Below are 25,625 nucleotides of genomic sequence, written 5' to 3'. Positions count from 1 at the left end.
GTTAATTTTCTAGGTTTAGTAAACCAGGTATGTTCAGCTGAATCCCATCTTGGGTGGAACCTACTAAGGGAGACTGTGGGTGAAGTCAGAACATTTCTTTGGCATTCTTTGGTTGAGTTTTCTGCTTTGTTAACTGCCTTCTAAACTCCTGAAGTCACTACTTCTCTGTGTGGGCAAAGCAGTTTTTTTTTTTTTTAATTGGCATGTTGAAAACATGAGTCCTAATAAGACTGGTTCGGGGCTCACAGAGGCAAAGGAGTTGGATCCTCCTCCCCATTCTTCGCCAGTGAGTGATTCACACTTCAAAGAGCCGACAGCTGCTTTGAGCCCGGCTCTGCTGGAAGACCTGGAGGACGGGTCGGGCTTTCCAAGGCTGAGGTTGATGAACCGTAAATCGCTACATCTTTAGAATTGGCCTCCCCCTGTTTCCAGAACTTCCTTAGCTTCATCGTGGGAACCATCACAGAAGGCAATGAGCTTGGGTGGAAACCCGCCTCTCCTCATCTTCCACACTAGGGATGATGCATTTATCGTGGAGAGGAGCTTGTTTCTAGTTGGTTCCCAGTTAGGAACAGTGTGGCTTCCCAAGGGCAGTGGTTTTGGACCCTAGCCATGCTTTATCAGACTCCACCTCAGACAGGTGAACCAGAGTGGGATTGAGGTGGAGGGGCAGAGGGGGCAGGGAGGTCTCAGGTGATTCTAATATACAACCCAGATTCCAAACCACTGCCTAGAACAAGCTGAATAAAATGAAACTGATTTTCCCATGGGCTCCAGTCTTCTCAGGCGCGGCGATCCAGGTTCCATGAAGAAACTGTGAAATACAGGAAGGTAGATGAAATGTTAAGTTGCTTCTGTGAAGAAATGAACCTAACGAGTCAGTGAGGGAGGGGTGATACTCTATTGGCAGTCTCCTGGGCAGGGTTTGTATGAAGACAGAAGCCTGTGCTAGGCCAATCTACTGTGGTTCCCAATATTTCCCTGGCATATTCAGTCCCAGGGTACAGGGGTGAAGTATGTGGATGAAGGTGGTCCAGGTTGGTCAAAGAGAACAGGTGAGCAAAGGAATCAAAGGTGAAAAGAAAGTACTGTCGCCTGGGTGCAGTGGCTCATGCCTGTAAGCCTAGCACTTTGGGAGGCGGAGGTGGGTGGATTGCCTGAGCTCAGAAGTTTGAGACCAGCCTGGGCAACAAGGTGAAACGCTGTCTCTACTAAAATACAAACAAAACAAAACAAAACAAAAAAGTAGCCGGGCGCGGTGGCGGGCACCTGTAGTCCCAGCTACTCGGGAGGCTGAGGCAGGAGAATTGCTTGAACCTGGGAGGTGGAGGTTGCAGTGAGCCGAGATCACACCACTGCACTCCAGCCTGGGCGACAGAGCAAGACTCTGTCTCAAAAAAAAAAAAAAAAAAAAAAAGTACTGTCTTCAGAAGCGGCACTGAAGGCAGAGTCTTTTTAGTCAAGAAATCAATAAGGACATAGGACGGGGAGCTTGTTTCATGGAGGAATAGGGGTCGTGTAGAGACATGATGGTCAGGAGGGGGACAAAACATTCAGACTTCTGCTTGGTACTGATGAGGCAGTCGTGATAAATAGTCATAGTTCCCATTTGAGAAGAGCGTGTTTTGCACCAGACTCCGCTCTTTGCTTAATTGTGCCACTTAATGATGCTGAAGGGGCCAACCTAGGAAATTAGGCCGAGGACCTCTGAAGTCCTCCCACCAGGTCCTTGTGTTGTTTGTTTTGTTAGTTTTTGGTCCCCACTTGCCTGTCTCTTATCACCCCTCTTCTCTGATCATCTCTGTGTCCTTTAAAGTGTGACCTGCTGATGAGCAGCATCAGCATCACCTGGCAGCGTGTTACAAACTCAGAATTTTCCAACCCGAACCCCAAACTATGGAATTAAAACTTGCATTTTAACAAGATCATCAGGTGATTTGAATGCACATTACAATTTGAGAAATTACTGCTTTGTATCATTTATTCCTTATTTATTTATTTATTTTTTGAGACAGAGTCTCACTCTGTCACCCAGGCTGGAGTGCAGTGGCGCAATCTTGGCTCACTGCAATCTCCGCCTCCCGTGTTCATGCCATTCTCCTGCCTCAGCCTCCCGAGTAGCTGGGACTACAGGCGTCTGCCACCACGCCCGGCTAATTTTTTGTATTTTTAGTAGAGACGGGGTTTCACCGTGTTAGCTAGGATGGTCTCGATTTCCTGACCTTGTGATCTGCCTGCCTCGGCCTCCCAAAGTGCTAGGATTACAGGCGTGAGCCACCGCACCCGGCTCTTGTTTTGTTTTGTTTTTTTCTGGAGACGGAGTTTTGCTCTGTCACCCAGGCTGAAGTGCACTGGCACAATTTCAGCTCACTGCAACCTCTGCCTCCCAAGTTCAAGTGATTCTCCTGCCTCAGCCCCCCGAGTAGCTGGGATCACAGGCATGCGCCACCATGCCTGGCTAATTTTGTATTTTTGGTAGAGATGAGGTTTTAGCATGTTGGCCAGGCTGGTCTTGAACTCCTGACCTCAGGTGATCTGCCCGCCTCAGCCTCCCAAAATGCTGGAATTACAGCCATGAGCCACTACGCCCGGCCTGTGTCATTTATTCTTAATCGTGGCACTTTGCATCAGGATCACCCCGGAGAGAATGGAAAAAAAGAAAAAAAAAATACAAATGTTTAGACCATATACTTGCAGTCTGATTCATAGTCTTGGGTGAGGCCTGGGCAGCAGTAAGGCCGGGGAGGCTGCCGGGTGGTTTTAGTAGGTGGCAGGGTTAGAACGACTGTTCTATGTCACGATGTACTAGTCATGAGACCTATAGCTTACGTCTGCTATTTGTTTCTTATATTGTAGGCACTGTGCTAAGCTCTTTATGTGCATTTGTTCAGGCGCTCTTTATAATACCCCATTTTGCAGAAGAGAAACTGAGGCTCAGAGGGTTCAAGATTCTAAGTCATTGACCTTATACTGGGGATACATGTGCTGCCCATTTTTCATTGTCGTTAGGACCAGATGAAGTGATTGCTATGAGATGGGCTTTGTAAACTCTTTAAGACCTTTGTAAATACAAGATGTTATTACTGGAGCATTGTGTCTCCATCAGGCTAGGAGGGAGCTCATGCTGCCTTGTTGCTTTGGAGATCTTCTGTCCCTTGTGTCATGCCCCCTGAGTGCTCTAGAAGGACCTGGTCTGTTTGACCCCATCATACGCTGCACCTGGTCCTCTGCCCTCCATTCTCCTCTTCCACATCTCATTTGTTCCGTGTCTGCTTCCCTCCGTGCCCAGCTTGCTGCCTATTGTCTTATTAGTGAGCAATCTCATGTTAATTCTAGCAGTGGAATCAACGGCTGGCAATGTCTTGTCTTCTGGAGGTATTTTAACTGAAACCTCCTTAAACCCTAGGATTGAAACCACAGTGAATTAGTTGATGGGAATGTTTAGGGAATTTGGTAGGTTAGTGTCAGGTGGTTTTTTTGGATGGAGGCCTTCTGAGGACCTCTTGGGTCCTGCCACTGGCACTGCCTTCTGTTCTTCATGCCTATAAGGCTGATCCATGTGATGGACTAAAGCTGTTGCTTGTTGGTGTGTTGGTGAATGGCTGAGTGGCATGGGGACAGAGATCATACTGGGGAGACACTGTCAAGCAAAGGTAACTGAATCCCTGAGGGTTGAAATAAAGTAACTGGCCAGACTTACTTACATGCTCTCAAGATGAAACCACGGGCAACATACAGATTGGTGTATCTTTTCTGTTCAGGACCAGAAGTCTAGGATAGTTCAGAATAAGCTTCTAGAAGAATTCTGTTTAAAAATAATCTAAGTACTGTCAAGGGGAAATGACTCCTGTGGAGTGATTTGAAGAAGGCAGACGTGGACATAACACACAGCGATGGTCCGTTCCGGATGACATGGAATCTGGCCAAGAGCGGGAAACCAATGTGGTGACTGGACACTGAGCACCATGAAGAAAGAAAATCATTGCAGATACAGAGAGGAAGGAGAATGATGTCGGTGGCCTGGAAGGTGAATTTCCCATTCACTTCCATTGGTGATTCCTTGGACTAGGATTGCTTTAGACCCAACACCCTAACAGGAACGTGTCCACATATGCTTGTCCCAAAAGTGCAAGTCCTGTAGACATTCCAGAGGAGTCTGATCAATAAGAAAATTCATACTAGACAAAACCACTCTCAAAAGCTGTGTAGAAAAGTCCCCGGGAAATCTGCTCAAGGGCCATGAGAACAAATACCCAGCTAGCGTTGCTCCAACTAGTCAGGGAAGATGGCACCATGTGGACTTATTGAGGAACAGCAAGAAGTGTATGGATGAGTGAATGCTAAAGCTGAAGTGGACTGCCAGAAGTGGATTTTCTTAGATTTGAGGTCAGAGTTGCTGTCTTTGATTTCCTTCACCTGCCTACATAAGAGTATTATTTTTGCCTCCTTTACTCCTAATCCCCATCATTGAGACCTCCCCTTCTTTCCTCAGCTTCTCATACCTAATAGTTCTCTTGCTTGGACCGAGCCTTCTGAGGGCCTTAATTCAGTTGCAAACATGACTTGTTCATTATATGACTTGTTCAATTACAGTTCGATTGTATCCCCTTCCCTCCTGATTGTCAGTTGCCTATTCATTTCTATTCATTAGAAATGGTATTCATTTCTAATACCAACTGTTAGGGAACACTCAGCTCTATCTATCTTTGGAGAAACTCATTCCTTTCTCTGCCCGTTGGTTTCTGTAGTATCTGTAGTATCTCCAACAGAGATTTCCTTAGTCCTCTCCACAGTTAAATTCCTAGTTCTGGGCTCCTCCAACATTTTTGTTTGCTTCTCTAATCTCTAGATTCCTCCAGCATTTTTCTTTGCTTCTGTAGTTCTTGGTTTTGGGGTGGGGGGGTCAGTTGTGTTGCTTTGTCACTTTGTGGGTGGAGGGCAGGTGTCTTTCCTTTAATTCGTGACGTCCAGAAGCATGGTGGCCAGAAAGCCTTGTCAGAACTTTGAAATGTTATAGACATGCTCACTATAGCACATTTTGTCATGAGTGCTAGACCATGACCACAACACATTTACTGTTAGAGAACTGGGGCTAATCTGCTAATCAACATTTCCCTGGTAACTGACAGCAATGCCACAAGATCTGTTTACCCTACCAGGACTCGCTTGGAACCTGGTGAGCCTCCCTTCCTAGAGCCACTACCTCTGTTTCCCTCTTTCTTGTTTACTTTGCACAACCCTCTTTTCCTCTCTTTCTTCCCCATCCCTCATTCCCGAGGGCCTTTCCATCCCTCTTTTCCCTCCTCTTTTCTCTTCCTCCTCATATGTGGCCTTATTAAGGAGAGTCAAGAATGGTCAAACTTCAGTTTGGATGAGCATTTCCTTTGAACAGACATTAATGTGGCAATCACATAATTGAATGTGTAGCTGTCATGTGACAGAATCTTAGTTTTACCTTACGGATTAGTGGTCATTATTCTAAAGCAGTAAGCCTTGGTCTCAATAAGCAATGGTTGACTAATTTAGGGTATTTGGAAACTTGTTAAAGAAGTCTCTGTGCAACAGTGTCTCTTAGAAGAAGATAAGCCCTGTCTCATAAAGCAGTGACACAGCTTCTGATTTAAAACCCTCCCACCCTTTATATTCGAGAGGATTGCTAAATCTCACAATTAGTTAAATCTTTGCCTGTAAAGAGAAAAAAAACAAAAACCATTGCATACTCCACTGCTCTGTGACCATCTCAAAGATTATGTGATTAACTCAGCTGCAGTGGGTGGCTAATTGGCTAAGCTTTAATCTTCACACCACCAACTATGTAGAGGATTATAGGGAATAGGAAGTTGTTTAGAGTTTGAGGTGGTAGTTGTATGTCAAGAAGGATATATTAAGCAGACCAATTGCTAAAATCAAAAGAAGATGATAGTGAAATGTTTACATTTTCTCAGCAGATTTTTAAATTTAATTTTAGAGATAGGCTTTTCTCTTGCACTACTGACAAAACATGATATTTCCAGTGTATATTTCATATCACTGTATCGGTAGCCAAGATGGGCAAAAGAAAAATTTACATTAAATTCTAACATTAAAAATGCTCCTCCCCATTTTAAACTGTTGAATGTTTTATTTCAACTTAAATCTTGGTTTATAAGAAGGATGATTTATGTCCCATAGTACTTAGATTTCGTAAAGAATCATTGATTTATACTTCACATTACTTAATGTTGTTAGCACGTGACCACCCTTCTCTTCTAGGAAGAAGGAAGTTGCTAAGGAATATACATCCATATCATAAACCCCCTTCTCTCTTTTATTTATGTGCCTGAAATACAGTGACTTCCTAGCTTTTCTGACGTGCAAGGGTGTGCTGAAATCAGTACAGATTTGTTTTGTCCTCTAAGTGAGTGTACATATAGTTGAATCCACTTTGTCCTCTAAGAGAGTGTAGAGATAGGAGTTATTAAGTGCAGTCAAGAATATTACAGTTTCCTGCTAGTTTAATGAAAAATAGGTAAGGAAGCAAAAATGTGGTGAAGCAAACCTTCCTTCATTAAGTAGATCTTTATTGAGTGCCTACTATGTGCTATACACTGATACTGGAAGTGTAGTGGTAAAAAAACCAAAACTACAAAAGCACCTACTTTTTGCAGTTGAGCTATGTACAGTCCAGGGAGAGAGACAGACGTGAAATAAAGAATCATACGATCAGTAAAATGAATTCAAAAAAATAGATTGTATTTTGAGAGCATATTAGTGGGAAGCTGATTTAGCTAGGGAGACTGTATGGTTAATACTTTACTGTTTTTCTTTTTTGCAAATGTATGTTTTGTCTCTTGATCTATACTTTAAAGACCTCAAGGACAGAGACCAAAGCCTAGTACAATTTTTAATAAATAATTGCTCAGTGAATGAGCGTCTTCACGCACTTTTCTGTATCTTCCGTAACATCCAGCCCAGAGTTGGGTATACAGCAGGTGTGTTGTTGATTCAGCACAAGTTTGTTGACGGAAAGACTGACTGAGCCAGGACGTAATAGACTGTGTTAACTAAACAAACCTGCGAATGTCACACTTTTAATACATGAAAGCTTTTTTGCCTGCCTCGTGTAAAGTCTGTCACGTAAAGGTGACTCCGAGATTCAGGTTGCTTCCATCTCTGGGCTGTGCTCTCATGACACAAGGCCTGCGTGTTCCCCATGACTAGAGAAGAACGAGGGTGTGGAGAACTCACATCCGTCTTCTATGCCTTGGCCTGCAAGTTTCACACACTCAGCCCCTTGGCCATAACTAGTCACGTGGCTCCAACCTAGCTGTGAGGGCAGCTGGGGGATGTAGTCTTTCTGTATACTCAAGAGGAGGGCCTGGTGAAGCATGCAGCTTTATCTCTGCCTCGCTGATTATTTTGGGTAGTTTGATGGCAAGACAAATAGCTTTGGTACAGCCTTGCTGCTTTCTTCTTGAGCAATGATTAGACTCAGAAGTTACTGAAGCCACGCAAGGTGGGCTAAGAGGTGCCTGTGGGGGGATTAGTTTGTCATTTATAATGCCCATTCTTGGCTGGGGGCGGTGGCTCATGCCTGTAATCCCAGCACTTTGGGAGGCCAAGGCAAGTGGATCACGAGGTCAGGGGTTCGAGACCAGCCTGGCCAACGTGGTGAAACCCCGTCTCTACTAAAAAAATAAAATTAGCCGGGCATGGTGGCGGGCGCTTGTAATCCCAGCTATTCGGGAGGCTGAGGCAGAGAATCTCTTGAAACCAGAAGGTGGAGGTTGCAGTGAGCTGAGATCGTGCCACTGCACTCCAGCTTGGGCAAGAAGAGCGAAACCCCATCTCAAAAAAAAAAAAAAAAAAAAAAAAAATCCCATTCTTGCGGAGTTCAGAGTTTACTCAGGAAGGGGAAATGTATACAGAGACAGATCACAGCACACTGGAATGAGCGCAGATGGGTGTGTGGAAGTGTGATGAAGACCAGAAGGGAAGGTTGTTTCTTCAGCACTCGGGGGAGGAGGACAAAGGAGTCTGGAAAAGAAGGTTGTGCTTATTGTCCTGACCCACTCTGACGGATGTTTGTTAAGGGGGTGCCTGGGTTTAGCTCTCTAGACTAGCAGTTCGCTGCCCTCAACCACATATAACAGATAACCCTACTCAAAATGGCTTAAATAGGGAAAAACATCCTGTGAAATAAGTTGCAACTTAGAGAAGTGAAAGGGTTGATTGACAGCCCAGTGATGCCATCAGAGCTTCAGGTACTTGCTGTCTCTTCATTTCCCTTCACTTCCCAATACTCAATGTCGGCTTTCCCTTCCGAGTGACTCCTCTCGTGGTCTCAGAATAGCTACAGCAGTTCCCAGCCACACTCCAAGCATAACAATAGAAGAGAAAGGAGAATGTGTTTTGCATAAGTAATATAATTCATATGGCTAAGAAATCTGCAAAGCATTGAACAGGATTCAGTGAAAAATCTTCCCACTATGTCTCCTCCTCCTCAACATAAGTAATTACTCTCAATAATTTTTGGCATATCCTTCTAGGGTTCTCTTAAGCACATACCAGCAAATAGGAATATATTATTTCCCTCCATCTTTTACACACATGGTAATATACATAGCATTCTACAACATTCTTTTGTCACCTGATCAAATATCTTGGAGATTTTCCCAATCATGACATAAGGTTTTGTCATTAGTTTTTGTAGCCTTATAATATTTCATCATATGCATTTACTGTCATTTGTTTAACTAGTGTCTTATATATATGTGAGTGTTGTTTTCAGTCTTTTTTTTTTTTTTTGATCTTAACTTTTGATTTAATTGATCACAGTGGATTTCTTACTTGCCTCAGAAACAAAGTAAAACAAAATAGAAAAAGAACATGAACACAGTCTAATTATTTGTGGGCTCAGTGTTTTCTAGGTATATATATTTCTATCTCCATGCAGTCATATAAATTACATTTCCACATATCACCACAATATAACACCAGTGACAGTACAATATCACTGATATCCCAGAATTGCTAAGATCTGTAAACAGTAGAGTTTCATTCTGTTGTTAGGAGACATATCTTGGCTGTTTTTTTCCCTCTTAAAGTCTTTCAATCAAAGGAGCTACAAGCACTCTGCTTACAGTCAGTGATGGTGTCCTCGATGAAAACAGTAGTTTTGTTTGGTTCTCCAAGCACTGCACCCATAGGCATCTGAAGAAGTAATTCAAACTTTTCTGGGCCTTCCAAGGTAGGCTGTCCCAGGTCATCAAGGATGGTCACTCGGAATGTCTGCATGCGCACGCCTGGAGCAAAGTCCAGATTTCGGCTGATACCAACATAATCTGTTCCAGCTTCTGCTGACTCCTGCTCTGACTTTCTGGAGTGCACAGCGATGGCTATTACAAAAATATAGTAGTGAGGGATTTTGCATATGTGAAAGTATATCTCTAGGTAAGTTCTTAGAAGTAGGATGGCTGGAGGACGGGCACGATGGCTCATGCCTGTAATCCCAGCACTTTGGGAGGCCGAGGCGGGCAGATCATGAGGTCAGGAGATGGAGACCATCCTGGCTAACACAGTGAAACCCCGTCTCTACTAAAAATATAAAAAATTAGCCGGGCGTGGTGGCAGGTGCCTGTAGTCCCAGCTATTCGGGAGGTTGAGGCAGGAGAATGGTGTGAACCTGGGAGGTGGAGCTTGCAGTGAGCCAAGATTGCGCCTCTGCACTCCAGCCTGGGTGACAGAGCAAGACTCCATCTCAAAAAAAAAAGTAGGATGGCTGGGTCAGAGGGTATGTGCGTTCGTAATTTCAATAGCATTTCACAAGTTATTTTCTAGCAGGGTAGAACCAGTCTAGACTTGTACCAGCAATTTAGGTGAGTGCCTGTTTCCCAACAGTCTTTCCCAAAGAAAGTTGTTAAACTTTTGTATCCTACTCCAAACTAACATATAAAGAGAGTTTTATATTGTAATATCTTAGTAGAGTTTTATATAATTATTATATATAACTATAGTGAACCAAGGTTATAAAGAAATTCTCCTGTGTTTTTTTCTGGTACTTTTGTGGTTTTATAACTTAAATCTTTGATCCATTTGGAATTTAATTGGTGGAGAGTATGAATCCTACGTTTTTCCTACTTGGCTCTATTCTATTTTTGTGACTGACGATATTTTTTACTTGGTAATTCATCTTCTCATCTTCAGATGTAAGATGCTGCATTATCATAGAATACGTTCCCATATGTATTTTGATCTATTTCTGGACTTTGTAATGTGTTCCATTGGTCCTTCTGTCTACTTATGTGCTAGTACCACATTTTCTAAAATACGGATACTTTAAGTTTTAATATATGATAGGACAAATCTGCCATTAAACTTCTTTTTAATTCAGAGTTTTGCCTTTTTTTTTTTGAGATAGAATCTCACTGTGTTGCCAAGCTGGAGTGCAGTGGTGCAATCTCGGCTGACTGCAACCTCCGCCTCCTGGGTTCAAGCGATTCTCCTGCCTCAGCCTCCCAAGTAGCTGGGATTACAGGTGCGCACCACCATGCCCAGCTAATTTTTGTATTTTTAGAAGAGACTGGGTTTCACCATGTTGTCAGGATGGTCTCAATCTCTTGACCTCATGATCTGCCCACCTCGGCCTCCCAAAGTGCTGGGATTACAGGCATGAGCCACCGCACCCAGCTGAGTTTTGCTTATTTTTTGACATGAATTCTAGAATCAGCTAATGTAATTCCAAAAGAGAGAAAAACTCTTTAAAAAAAATTGAGATTGTGTTAAATCTTGAAATCCTTTACAATGTTGAATTTTCTCATCCAAGATTGTGGGATTTTGTTTGTTTGTTTCTCCAAGGCATTTTTCAGGTCTTTCAGTAACGTTTTCTTCAAAAAAGTGTAACATGTTTTTGGTCAGATTTATTTGTTTTTTTTTTTAATCTTTTTGGTTGCTGTTTTAAATCCAGGTTTTTTAAATTGTACTTTTCTATTGTTGTTTATATGAAAACTGTCAATAATTAACGTCTGCTATTAATATTAAAGCCACTTTCTTAATTCTCTAATAGCTTTTAGCATTTTTTTCTCTTGGCTTTTTTTGTATTTTTCAGTTATTTGTTTTTAAAGAGCAACAAAACGCTTCCTAGAAGCAGCCTAATTGACTCTGGCTCAAAATAGAAATAGACTATTGTATCACATGACCATGTTATACCAAAAACGATGGGAGAATGGAGTTGCTGTAATTGACTAGGTTAGTTCAAGAGGGAGATATTCTTGAGCTGAAAATGAGGATGAGGTTATGGTCTCTGAGCAGTGGAGCCCTGAACAAAATTGAGGTTCTGATAACAAGGAAGATGAGACATACTGATGTTGGGTAGGCAAGTTGTAGTGTCTGTATCAACTCTTCTCTGCAACTCCCTAAGCAATAGCAACTCCCTTCTTGAAGTTTCTTGAAGAAGCAGAGACTCAAGGTTCAATTCTTTGACCTCATTAAGAACCTTCATTTCTTGTCACTTCTCTTTTTATTGAAATCCCAGAGACTTAGTCACTCGCTGGCCTTTTGGGTTATTTTATTTAGGCTCAAGTGAACCTTAGTCATTACTTTAAGTCTCCAATTCACTTTTTAAAGAAGCTGGGATGTTTACACCTATCACTTGGCTTCCTGAAGAGGTTTAGGAGAAGTACTTTTGAAGTGCAAGCAGTTTTTTTGTTTTGTTTTGTTTTGAGATGGAGTCTCGCTCTGTCACCCAGGCTGGAGGAGTGGCACGATCTTGGCTCACTGCAGCCTCCGACTCCAAGGTTCTAGTGATTCTCCTGCCTCAGCCTCCCAAGTGGCTGCGATTTCAGGCACATATCACCATGCCCAGCTCATTTTTGTATTTTTATTAGAGACGGGGTTTGACCATGTTGGCCAGGCTGGTCTTGAACTTCTGAACTCAGGTGATCCACCTTCCTCGGCCTCCGAAAGCGCTGGCATTACAAGGCATGAGCCATCCTGACCAGCCTGCAAGCAGTTTTAACATGACACATTTATACGGTTTCATAGAGCTCGTTTCTTCTGCAGACAGATAATCTTGTATATATTTTGTTAATTCTTGTTTAATTCTATTTTAAGAAGTAGTAGCTTCTGACTTTTTCTACACATTCTGGCGAAATGTTAATACATAATTTGGTGCAAGGACTTATAGAATAACAAAGGGAGTATTTGAAATAGGAACTGATAAAAAAAAATTGGAATATATGTTGCCTTAGCACGTTTTTTCCGGTCTTTATGGTGCATCATCTTTTTTGCTTCACAGTGTATCTTGAAGATGATGAAGCAGAATGTTTAGGGTAATACTCTTAACTAATGGTCTGATACCAGCCATATAATGTTTACAGTGACCGTGTTTTTCTTGGAGAGAGAAACTAGATATGTCATATGATGAAGTATTTTTTGGGACTCTTCTTGGTGGAAGAGGCGGTTTGGTTGATAGTGTTGACCATTCCAGTGGTTTATGGAAATGAATATTTGTTTTTGAAGAATGTTTTTTAAATATAAATTTATTTTTAAAGTAATTTGTTACACTGTTAAACTGTACAAAACTGTAATAAATGAAAATTCAGGCTCCTTCTACTTCTCACCTACAGTTTCCCATTTTCTTCCCCAGAAGCAGCCACTTTTAACAGTTTTCTGTGTGTATGCCCTTCCAGAAGCATTCTACATGTATCCAAGGACACATGCACGGGCCCATATCCCCAGTCTCTGTTCCAACTTGTTTGTGTTTTTTTTTAAAAAAAACAGGAATTATAATATAATGTGCATTCTTTACTGCACGTCATCTTTTTTGCTTAACAGTGTATCTTGGAGGTGACGAAGTAGAAGGCTTAAAGTAATACTCTTAAGTATCTTGAAACTACCTTCGAACTTGACAGTGTAGCTGTTTGAAGTTTTTAGGTTATGTATGTTCTCACAAGACTGATTATCACCAGAAGAAATCTCTGTAGCTACTTAGTCCGGATTTTTTTTTTCCCCTCACCATGGGATAGGAAAGGAAGCTCTATTAACAGCTTGACTTCCAAATAGAGACTAAATGTGAAGAAAGATTATCTCTTTGGATGACTGATGGAGCAAATAAAACCAGAGACCTTGAGATCTGAACAAATGGTCATTGCAACTCCATGTCATTGAACAAGTCAAGAGAGGTATCCAGCCATTACTATGTGAAAGAGAATGAAGCACAGCCTGTCCACACGTGGTTAGCAGCAGCAACCTGGTAGTTTCTCTTCTCAGAAGGTTTTAAAAGCTAGGCAACAAAGAAAAATCAAATGAAAAAATTTTAAGGCTGCTATCATAGTACTTTTTAAAAAAAACAAAACAAAACATGAAATCTGTAGAAATAAGTAAAATGAAAGATGTATGAGACTTCTACACTGAAAACTATAAAACATTATTTAGGGAAATTAAGTAAAGCTGAAGAGATAAATATAGAGTAGTCCCCTGCTTAAGGGCAGAGGACACATTCTAAGACCCTCAGTGGATTCCTGAAAGCTTGGGTAGTACTGAGCCCTGTATATGCTATATTTTTACTTGTGAATATATACCCATGGTAAAGTTTAATACAGTAATGGAAGTTATGAGAATGTGGTCTCTCTCTCTCTCAAAATATCATATTGTCTGTAATATTTTCGGAGTGTGGGTAACTGAAACTCTGGAAAGCGAAACTTTGAGTAAGTCGGGGTGGGGTCTTACCATGCTCAGATCTCTTCAGTCTCTGTACCTTGTTCAGAGATTGGGAGACTCAATATTGTAAAGTCATCAGTTCCCTCAAGATTTGATTTATAGATTTAGAGCAAACCCACTTACAGTCCCCAGCCAGATTTTTGTTTCCGTTTTGCCACTTGAGAAGCTGATTACAGCCACTGTTTATATGGTTAATGCAAAGAGATAAGAAGAGCTGAGACAATTTTTAAGAACAAAAAGGCTGGAGGACTCACATGACCAGTTATCCAGACTCACCACAAAGCTGTAGTGTGGTGTTAGCACAAGGATAGGCAAATAAACCCATGGAACAAAAGAGAGGGTTCAGAAGCAGTCTCACACATATATTGTCACCTGATTTATGACAGAGGTAGTCTTTTCAATAAATGGCATTATGTCAACTGGATATCCACATGGAAAAAAATGAATCTTGGCCTCTGCTATCACCCTACCTAAGAAATAATTCCAAAAGGATTATAGATCTAAATGTGAAGGGTTGAACCAGAGAGCTTTTAGAAGAAAACAGGAGAACATTTTTATGATCTTGGGATAGCCAAAGATTTCTTAAACAGGCCACAAAACATACTAACCATAAAAGGAAACAAGTGATAAGTTGGATTTCATTAAAACAAAAAATTCTTCTTATCAAAAGATACCACAAAGATTGAAAGATAAGTCACAGAATGAAAATCTGTATTTGCAGGGCATATATTAATATTTGACATAGGAAATGTATCTTGGACATATGAAGAATCCCTATAAGTCAAGAAAAAGGCAAGCAACCTGTTAGAAAAACATAGGCAAAAGACTTGAATTTCACAAGTGGATATTCAATGGCTGATGAATGTAAGAAAAGGTGTTCAACTTCCCTAGTCATCAGGTAATTGCAAAGTCAAGTCACAATGTCATTATACTACAAGAATGGCTAAAATTAAAATGACGGACATGTCAAGTGTTGCTAGGATGTGGAGCAGCTATAGTTCTCATATACTACTGCTGGGACTGTAAATTGTACAACCTCTTTGGAAAACCATATTTGCTGAAATGGAACTATACAAAAGGCACGTACAAGAATGTTTACAGCAGTGCTTTTTTTTTTTTTTTTTTTTTTTTTTTTTTTTTTGAGACGGAGTCTCGCTCTGTCTCCCAGGCTGGAGTGCAGTGGCGCGATCTCGGCTCACTGCAAGCCCCACCTCCCGGGTTCCCACCATTCTCCTGCCTCAGCCTCCCATGTGGCTGGGGCTACAGGCGCCCATCACTGCACCCGGCTAATTTTTTTTGTATTTTTTTTAGTAGAGACGGGGTTTCACCGTGTTAGCCAGGATGGTCTCGATCTCCTGACCTCATGATCCGCCCACCTTAGCCTCCCAAAGTGCTGGGATTACAGACGTGAGCCACCGCGCTCGGCCTAGCAGTGCTATTTTTTTTTGTTTTTGTTTTTTAGAGACAGGGTCTTGCTATGTTGCCCAGGCTAGAGTACAGTGGCTATTCACAGATGGAATCATAGTACACTGTAACCTCAAGGTCCTGGGCTCACGCGATTCTCCCACCTCAGTCTCCAGAGTAGTTGAGACTACAGGGGTCTCTGTTTACAGTGCTTTTCTTAGTAGTCTCACCTGGAAATAACCCAATGAACATCTATAGTATAATGAATAAATACATGATGGTATGTTCATACAATGATGTCACACAGCAAATGAGAATTAATAATCTACAACTGTACATCACACTATGGATGGATCTCAGACGTCATGTCAGACAGAAGAGTTCACACAGTTTATATTGTATGATGCCACTCCTATAAAGGTGAGACTTACAGTGTTATAAATCACGAAAGTGGTTCCCTTTGGGGGAAGTAGTGACTAGAAGGGTATATGACAGAGCTCCTGGGGTTCTGGTAATACTCTGTTTCTTGCCGTGGGTAGTGGTTAACTGTGGGTATTCACTTTGTGAATCATCTTTGAGCTGTACACTGGGGATTTTTCTGTTTGTAAGTTCTACTTGAATTAAAGAATAAGTACAAAAATATGCATTTATATACTACATGTACATGTATTACACATGTGAGTAGATATGGTTATATTTGTATACATATACACTCAAATGCATGTACATACAGATGCACGCGCTCTCTCTCTCTCTTTCTCTCTCTCTCTCTCTCTCTCTCTGTCTCTCTCTCAGAGCTATGTCCTGAACAGACCACAAGATGGAGATGTAAGTCAACAGAAGGGCAAACTTAGCCCATCCCAGTTGCTAGATTTTGAAAAGTTAGGGTTTTTCTCCCTATAAAGTTAAGACAGAATGTTAAGATTGCTTGTATTACTACTTCTTAACTTTAGGAAAGGAATTACATCACCCTCCAGTTCTTTCTGTAACGTTTCCCTCTTCCCTCCATGTCCCTGTAAGCCTGTTTTGTCATTTTTATATTTCCCCCATAATGACTCTGTAGATTCTGCCCGATCCCCACTTCATTTATTCTTGTTTCTTTCTCTCTCTTTCGCCTTCTTTTCTTGCCTTTTTCTTTCATATTTTTCTCTTGTATTTCTCTTTCCCTCGGGAAAAATATGCTTGATTTAGGCATTTCTTGATTTTAGTTTTTATCTCCTATTCTTAATTTTTTTTTTTAACGAATAGGGATGCTTTTAATACCTGTTTCTAATAGTTTCTACTTAAGTTGTCATTTATTTTGTAGATCTTTGTTTTCCTATTGTCTTCCCTTTCCGTATTCCCTCCCTGCTTCCATCATGGGGAAATGACCCTGTAATTGGGTTTAAAATAGGTAATCCACATGATACATGCTCATTATAACAAGTCAAAAAAGCCGGGCGCAGTGGCTCACGCCTGTAATCCCAGCACTTTGGGAGGCTGAGGCAGGCAGATCACGAGGTCAAGAGATCGAGACAAGCCTGGACAACATGGTGAAACCCCATCTCTACTAAAAATACAAAAATTAGCCGGGCATGGTGGCACGCGCCTGTAATCCCAGCTACTCAGGAGGTGAGGCCGGAGAATTCCTTGAACTCGGGAGGCAGAGGTTGCTGTGAGCCAAGATTGCGCCACTGCACTCCAACCTAGCGACAGAGCGAGAGTCCGTGTCAAAAAAGTCAAAACATACCAATGTGTAACTCAAAAGTTCATACTCTCTCTCCCTTTCTGCCCCTCCAGTCCCTTTCTCCTCAAGTAACCAGGATTGGCTGTTTGGAGTTTTCCTCCCCCACATTTATCTATGCTTATACAAATATAAATTTACAAACATACATACCTAAAAAGAGTTTTCCTTTCCTATTTTTAAAGAAAACCGAACTGTACTCTACATATTCCTCTGTAATTTTACTTTTTTTCATTTAAATTTGGACATTCCTCCAAGTTGATCTGTCTGACAAATTCGTCAGTTGTATTCCACGATATAAATATGCAGGCATTTTTCCAGCCACTCCCCATTTGATGGACGTTGGGTTGTTTAGTTTTTTGCCATTACAGTAAGTGCTGCAGTAAATATTCTTAAAGACCATGGCTTCTATTTCTTTAGCAATAGAGTCCTCAAAGTGGGGTTACTGGGACAAAAGGTATGAGTGTTAAAGATGTAATAGGTACCACCATGTCTTTTTCTTAAAAGTTGTGGCACTTACATTCCCTTCAGCAATCTGTGTGAGGGCCCCTTTCCTTAAACCTTAGCTGTCAGTGGGCGTTACAGAACTTGATGGATTTTGTTTTGTTGCTCTGATGGGTAAAAAATGGTATCTTCTTTTGAGTTGCAGCCCTTAACTACTGGTATAGTTGTGACTTTTGGTATGGAAAATAAAAACATTCTTTGCCCCTGCATGTATTAATTTTAAATTATAAAAAAAATTTGAGAATTTAAAAAGAAGGAAAATTCCAGTTTCTGAATAAGCAGGAAGAAGAAAGAAGAATTACCTAATCACACTGTATTTTAGTTCATTATGTTAATTTTAATTTTAATTTTTTTGAGACAGGGTCTTGCTCTGTCACCCAGGCTGGAGTGCAGTGGTGAGATCACGGCTCAATGCAGCCTGCAACTCCTGGGCTCAAGTGATCCTCACAACTCAGCCTCTCAAGTAGCTGGGACCACAGGCACATGCCACCATGCCTGGCTAATGTATTTTTATTTTGTAGAGACAGGGTCTCTCTCTGTTGCCCAGGCTGGTTTCTAACTCCTGGGCTCAAGCAATCCTCCTGCCTCAGCCTCTTGAAGTGCTGGGATTACAGATGTGTGAACTATGCTTGGCCTCATTATGTTACTTTTGTTTGTTTGTTTTTGTTTTTTTGAGATGGAGTTTTGCTCTTGTTGCTCAGGCCGGAGTACAATGGCGTGATGTCAGCTCACTGCAACCTCTACCTCCCAGCGATTCTCCTGCCTCAGCCTCCCGAGTAGCTGGGATTACAGGCATGCACCACCACGCCTGGCTAATTTTTGTATTTTTAGTAGACACAGGGTTTCACCATGTTGGCCAGGCTGTTCTTGATTTCCTGACCTCTTGATCAGCCCATATCGGCCCCCCAAAGTGCTGGGATTACAGGCTTGAGCCTGTTAATTTTAAAAAATGTTTCCAGCTTGTGTTTTAAGTAAAAATTTTTAAGAAATTAAAAAACGTGTTCTTGTTTGTTGAAATAAAAGAGTCATTTCTCCCTCTTTCTCTTCTCTATTTACCAAGCAATTTTTCATATATTACAGTCATTGCTAAGCATATGTGAATGTTGGTTCCAGGATGTGCATGTAGGATGCATGTGGAGTTGGGGGGGGAGGTGGTATTAGGCCTCAACACTCCCGCATGTGTATGACTTTTTTCTTTCTGATATGGTGTTATAACTCAAGGGATTACTTTTTTGGTTTACAAATGAGGAGACTGATTCTTAGAGAAGTCGTTGTGCCCAAGGTGAATCAACGGAAGAGAGAGAACTAGAACTCAAGTCCTCTCATCCTTTGCCCTGGGTTTTGTCCCTTGGGCTTTGTCTCTCGTGCTTTTGAAATCTTACCATGATTCCCTTTTAGGGGCCCTCATGTATTCCTTTCCCACTGGCTTTGAGTACTTCATCTTTCACACTTGCAGGGACAGTATTACCCTGTTCGTAGGGACAGTATTCCACCAGGTGTTCAAGTGGCATATTGCTAAGTTTGCCTTGTGTCATTCTGTGGAAGGAGCAAAGGAGTTGGTATTAGACAAGCAGGGTTTGAGTTTTAACTACACATCATTTTCAGGAAAATGAAGGTAACCATGATTCCTCAAACTGTTGTGAAGTTCAAATGAGATAAATCTATGTGGAGGCTCTTTGTAAACTGGAAAGTGTTCTATAGACATTAATGAAAGACAGCACTCACCGTCTTAGCAGAAGGGAGTACAGAGATAGCAGGCCATGTGCGGATGTCTTTCTATCTTGCACAAAACAGTGGACCATACATGATCGTGTATAGTGAAATGCCACTGTGTGTGGTATGAGCCATAAATGATCTGGGAGATTAGAAAATGGAGAAATCTGGGCCGGGCACAGTGGCTCACGCCTGTAATCCCAGCACTTTGGGAGGCTGAGGTGGGTGGATCATGAGGTCAGGAGATCAAGACCATCCTGGCTAACACGGTGAAACCCCGTCTCTACTAAAAATACAAAAAATTAGCTGGGCGTGGTGGCGGGCGCCTGTAGTCCCAGCTACTCAGGAGGCTGAGGCAGGAGAATGGTGTGAACCTGGGAGGTGGAGCTTGCAGTGAGCTGAGATCATGCCATCGCACTCCAGCCTGGGCAACGGAGTGAGACTCTGTCTCAAAAAAAAAAAAATAAGAAAAAAGAAAATGGAGAAATCAATGTGGGTGGTAGGGGGAGGCTGAGAAGACCATGTATTTATACCATGTATTTTCTGTATTTTCTGTCTTGCGTACTTTCTTGAATCCTGCTTTTTCAAGGGTGGTAGTTTCTATACCAGTCTGCACATTGGTGCCCAGCTGATTGCATAAAAGTCACCTGAGGGAGCTTATACATTCCTGGGCCCTGCTCACAGAGGGAAAGGACGGCATAGTTAAAAGCATGGGTGTTGGCCAGGCGTGGTGGCTCACGCCTGTAATCCCAGTGCTTTGGGAGGCCAAGGTGGGTGGATCACTTGAGGCCAGGAGTTCAAAACCAGCTCAGGCAACATGATGAAACCCCATCTCTACCCAAAATACAAAAAATTAGCCAGATGTAGTGGCACATGCCTGTAGCCCCAGCTACTAGGGAGGCTGAGGTGGGAGAATTGCTTGAGCCCAGGAGGCCGAGGTTGCAGTAAGTCAAGATTGTGCCACTGCACTCCAGCCTGGGTGACAGAGTGAGACCCCGTCTCAAAAAAAAAATAAAATAAAATAAAACAGAGTAAGACCCCATCTCAAAAAAACAAAACAAAAAAACAAAACAAAAAAAATAGGTGTCCATCTCGATAATTTGCTTTCTTAGATATGAAGTAGATGAATTGGTGTAATAATAGCAAAGCAAGGTTATTGAGGTGGAAATGATGGCTATGCAGGTGGTCCTTGACTTTTGTATGTCTTGAATGGTGTGCGTTATTCATTGACACCCTTTGCCATGGTCTGAATAGTAGTGTCCTCCCAAGATTCATATGTTAGAACCTAATCCCCAATGTGATAGTATTAAGAGGTGGGACCTTTGGGGAAGTAAGTCATGAGGACTCTGCCCTCAAGAATGGGATTAGTGCCCTTATAAAAAAAAGATTGAAGGGAGCTTCCTTGCCCCTTTAGACATATGAGACATGTAGAAGGCACCACCCATGGAGCAGAGAAAAAGTCCTCACCAGACACTGTATCTGCTTATGCCATGCTCTTGGACTTCCCGGCCTCCAGAACTGTGAGCAGTAAATTTCTGTTGTTTATAAATTGCCCAGTCTGAGGTATTTGGTTATAGCAGCCTGAAAGGACTGAGATAGAAATTGATACCAGAAGTGGGTAGAAATTTGTACATCATGTGTTGTTTTTCCTTCTTGTGTATCTTCTTGAATCTTGTCTTTTTAGAACAGTAATTTCCATATCAGTCCGCACATTGGCACCCAGCTGGTTGCATAAAAGTTACCCAAGGGTGCTTACACATTCCAGAGGGAAAAGATGCCAGAATTGAAAATGTGGGTGTCCATCTCAAAATTTGGTGTCTTTAGACATGAGTTAGATGAATTGGTATAATAAACAGTAAGGTCACTGTGGTGAAAAATGGATGATGTAGGTGGTCCTTGGCTTTTGTGCATCTTGAATGCATAAGCATTATTCATTGACACTCTTAAATGGCCTTTTAATGCCTAATTTGGATTTTTGTATATCAGCTGCCAAACACACATTTCTTTTAATATTATTGATAGTGGCGCTGCCTGCCAGCTGATAATTTTGTTTCGCTGGACTCGCATCTTTGTGCATAGAACAGTATTGATTTGCACAATTGGTTGAATATTTTATTGCATTTTACCTTTACTTTATAAAATGAGTGAGAATGGAAACAAGTACAGTAAAATGAAAACAGTAATGTTGAGACAAAGATGGAAATCATTAGGCATGCCAAATGCCTAAAGCAAATGTAGATTGCTCATCTTGACTGGACACTCAACGGATTTATCATAACTGTGTTTGGTTGTGAAGAGCCAACTGGAAGAAGACGGAGAGTTGTTATTGCAGATGGTGTCAAAAAGGCATGGCTCTAGGAACACCAATTCCCTCATATAAGTTCTGTTGACTTTTGTGCATTTGTTTCTCTTTAAATATATATATGTGCATGTATATATATGTACATATATATTTAATTGACATGTAAGTATACATATTTATGGGGTACAGTGTAATTTTTTTTTTTCGAGACAGAATCTTGCTCTGTTGCCCAGGCTGGAGTGCAGTGGCGCGATCTTGGCTCACTGCAACCTCTGCCTCCCGGGTTCGAGTGATTCTCCTGCCTCAGCCTCCCAAGTAGCTGGGACTACAGGCACATGCCACCACGTCTGGCTAATTTTTTGCATTTTTAGTAGAGATGGGGTTTCACTGTGTTAGCCAGGATGGTCTCGATCTCCTGACCTCGTGATCCACCCGCCTTGGCCTCCCAAAGTGCTGGGATTACAGGCGAGAGCCACTGAGCCCGGCTTACAGTGTGATATTTTGATACATGTATATAATGTGTAATGATCAAATCGGGGTAATTAGCATACCCATAACCTCAAACCTGTATCATTTCTTTGTGGTGATAACATTCATAATCCTCTCTTCTAGCTATTCAAAAAACACTGTAAATTATCATTTGCTATATTCACCTTAGTATGCCACAGAACACCAGAACTCACTTCTGCCATCTAGCTGTTCTCCTGTCTCCCTTAACCAACCTTTTCTCCCCCCAACCTCTTGCCCTTCCCAGCCTCTGGTAAGCACTATCCTACTCACTGCTTGTATGATATCAACTTTTTTTTTTTTTTTTTTTTGAGATGGAGTCTTGCTCTTTCGCCCAGGCTGGAGTGCAGTGGCGTGATCTCGGCTCACTGCAAGCTCCGCCTCCTGGGTTCACACCATTCTCCTTCCTCAGCCTCCCGAGTAGCTGGGACTACAGGCGCCCACCACCACGCCCGGCTATTTTTTTTTGTATTTTTAGTAGAGACAGGGTTTCACCGTGTTAGCCAGGATGGTCTCCATCTCCTGACCTCGTGATCCACCCGCCTCGGCCTCCCAAAGTGCTGGGATTACAGGCGTGAGCCACTGCGCCCGGCCGATATCAACTTTTTTAAGCTTCCTCATAGGAGTGAGAATCTGTGCATTGTGTTTCTAAGCATGTTGCATGCATCATGTAATAGAGAATCTGCCTGCAATAGCTGGCCCTCCTGGACTGTTGTAGCTAAACTGTAACCAGCAGATGGCTCTCAGTCACCATAAATTTGGTAGAGCAGCTCATTCATCTTTTACTTGGAATTCTTGTTTTTTGTGTATCACCCCTTTTTGCCCCTCTTCTACTTTTAAGGTACCATGACCTGCAAACATTTAAGGTACAGAAGTGTTCCTTTTGGTTTTGTTTTTTGCTTAAGATGGCCTGTGTGACTCTCAGGAGCTGTGTCCTGGGGTTTCTGAAATTTGAGTTGGAGACCCAAAAAAATGATGGCCTTTTCCACTCTGCATTTCTATTCTTCTGTGAACTGTTTCATTAAGGTTTTCATTTAGTGTTAAAACTTTTTATTGGTAAATATGGTAAGCAATGAATAGGAAAAAATAGGATTGCTTTTAAATTAGAAGAATATTTGATTGTAATAGATTTTAAAGGCGCTATAGTGAAATTTCCTTGGATATTGTGTAAGGAAGATATTTTCCTTATTCTAGTTCTTATTTGTTCTGGACTAATACTCAATGGAGATTATTTATTCAGTTTGAACAAAAAATATTTTGAGTATCGATTTTGCAGTTGGCACAATGTTAGGCATTTATTGTCCCTTGAGTATTAGCTCCATGAGGTCAGGTATTTATGTCTCTCTTGTTCACTTACAAGTCACTAGATTAGTGCCTGATACATAGAAGATATTCAGTATTTGTTAGTTGGATGGACGGATGGATGGAAGGATGGATGGGATACAGAAAAGAGTAGGACAGAGTATTGGACTGAAAGACGTTAACAGTTTAGTAAATATGGCTACAAATATTCCTACATAATCATGATCTCTTGAAGGACCAGTTTAACTCTGGGGTTGTTATTAAGTGCTGTGTTGAAAATTGAAAGGTAATGAAAAATTTCCTCTTCTCGAAGTTGTGTCAATTTCTCCAAGTCACACAGGTTTGGCAATCTTTATTCTCTATATCCAGTCTATTCACCAACACTTGTGGAATTTCCCTTGAGCCACTATGTCAATTGTCCCTTTCTCTCTGTTCCTTCTTGTCACTTCCCTTGTCCAGACCCCTGTTACCTCCCACCTAAATTACCGCACTGGCCTTTTGGCCTGCCTCTCTGACTGCAGCCTCTCTTCCGTGTAATCCAGTCTGCGTATTGTTGCCAGACTTCGTCTCTAAAGAATTTCTGTCTAAGAATCTATTTCTAATTGAAATTTGAGCCTCTGTGCATCTTTATATTCACAGAAAGAAACTACCAATAAAAGTTCTGAAAAAGGAATTACCCTTTTATATCATAGGAGTGTTTTCAAATCTATAGGTAAGTCTAGTTACGAAGATTTGCAGACTCAGCTCACTCACACCCCAGAAATATCTTCTCTCGTCCTAACTGCAAACCTCCCTGTGGTCTGTGAATGCTCAAACACTGATATTTTTTCCAGACAAAACAAACATTTTATATAGTCACTTTGACATCTTTTTGAAATGCTAAGAAAGGCTAAAGAAAGCTACTTCTTGGAATTCACTGCTATTTCAATTCTGTATTCAGTTGATAAGAACGCCCTTCCTATGAACTCTAACAAGCTTCAACTTCATTTGTCTGTAGAAAGACATGGATTGTCTGTGCACCCCCCCCGATATTATCATAATTTAAATAATGTACATCATTTTCTTTGGGGGATGAAAATGAAATCATTTTATGTCTTTAGAAGTGATTGTGAAACTTTTTGGTTAAATCTTGATAAGACAAGATATCTAACGTATTTACTGATGTGGCATTTATTTGATGTTTCATTTATTTGAAAAGTTCCATCTTGAAATAATATGGATAGAAATCATTTATTAAAAAAAATCAAGTCTGTTCTAAACTCAGAAGCATAGTATTTAGCATTTCCTTTCTTTAATTTCCTTTGCAGAGGAAAAATGCCTCTTACTTGTCATTCCAAAAGTGAGGCTGAGCTACAAGGTGTTTTACTGACCAAATTCCCTTTCAAGTAATTCTCTCCATCTGCTCGAACAGTATCAGTCTTTGCTGCTGAAGTCTTGAAGGCAGGTAGCAGTTGATTAAGTTTTGCTTTGCTTGGTTTTTAAAAAACATTTCAAGATAAAAATGTTAAATGCTTCTCTCATTTTGTTTTTAAGCAAGAGAGCTTAAAAACCTCAATGGTTTTCCTAGTTCTGGTTCATAAACATTTACTGAATGCTTATGCTCTGGCATATTCCGAGGCTCTGTTTTTTGGTCCTGGGGATATAAACATAACTGTCATGTGGCCTCTTCCCTCACAGAGCTCATAATTTAGGAAGGGAGACAGATGAGTAAATAACTAACTACAATCCCGCTTGATAAATGCCACGTTAGAGGCTGTGAACGCAGCACCATGGGAATACCAGCGAGTGATTGATTCAAGGGAAGGGGGATGGGGCTAGGGATCAGGAAAGCCTAAGCAGCAGAATTGACATTTGAGTTGAACCTTAGGGGAATGAATAGAATTTTGCCAGATGGACAAAGGGGGTGGGGGTGGGGACACTCCAGACTCATGCAAAAACATGAGAGTGTGAAAGTTTGTGCCTTTGTCTGAGCGGTGGGGAGCAGTCTGGAGGGCTGAAGAAGTAGGGTGTGGAAGGGGGGATGTTGAGGAGATGATGTCGTAGAGAGATCGTTGCCATATTGTAGCTTCTGGGGAGTCAGGGAAGTTTTTGAATAGGGAAGTGATAGGGTGAGATCTCTGTTTTCAGAACAACAATTCTTGCAGCAGAGCATAGGATGATTTGAACGAGGGTGACTGGGGACAAGGAGACAAATCAGAAGGCTGTAACCATGTTGTACATGAGAGGTGATGGGTGTCTGAGCCAAGGCAGTACCAGTGGGGAGGGCAATCAGGGCTTGGATGTGAGAACCATCTCTGAGGGAGGCCTTGTTTGTTGATGAGATGTGGTTAGAAGGGAGACCAAAAAAAAAAAAAAAAAAAAGGCTTGGATGACTTGGGAATACAGTGATGCTGCTCACCAAAATAGAGAGCGTACGAGAAGAAACAGCTTATGGGGTGAGAGTCATGAATTTGATTTTGGATATGTTGAGTT

The 25,625-nt window shown here is 41.6% G+C and overlaps 1 protein-coding gene across 1 annotated transcript in view; it reads left to right on the top strand.

Annotated features, from left to right (window-relative positions):
- Positions 1-25,625, top strand: part of STX8 (syntaxin 8) — a 322,619-nt gene that overhangs the window by 31,816 nt on the left and 265,178 nt on the right. The window lies entirely within an intron of this gene.

Source organism: Pongo pygmaeus, chromosome 19 (genome assembly GCF_028885625.2).
Source record: "Pongo pygmaeus isolate AG05252 chromosome 19, NHGRI_mPonPyg2-v2.0_pri, whole genome shotgun sequence".
Taxonomy (NCBI): Eukaryota; Metazoa; Chordata; class Mammalia; order Primates; family Hominidae; genus Pongo; species Pongo pygmaeus.
The sequence above is the reverse complement of the archived record's forward strand: the minus strand, read 5'-3'. Positions and strand labels throughout refer to the sequence as shown.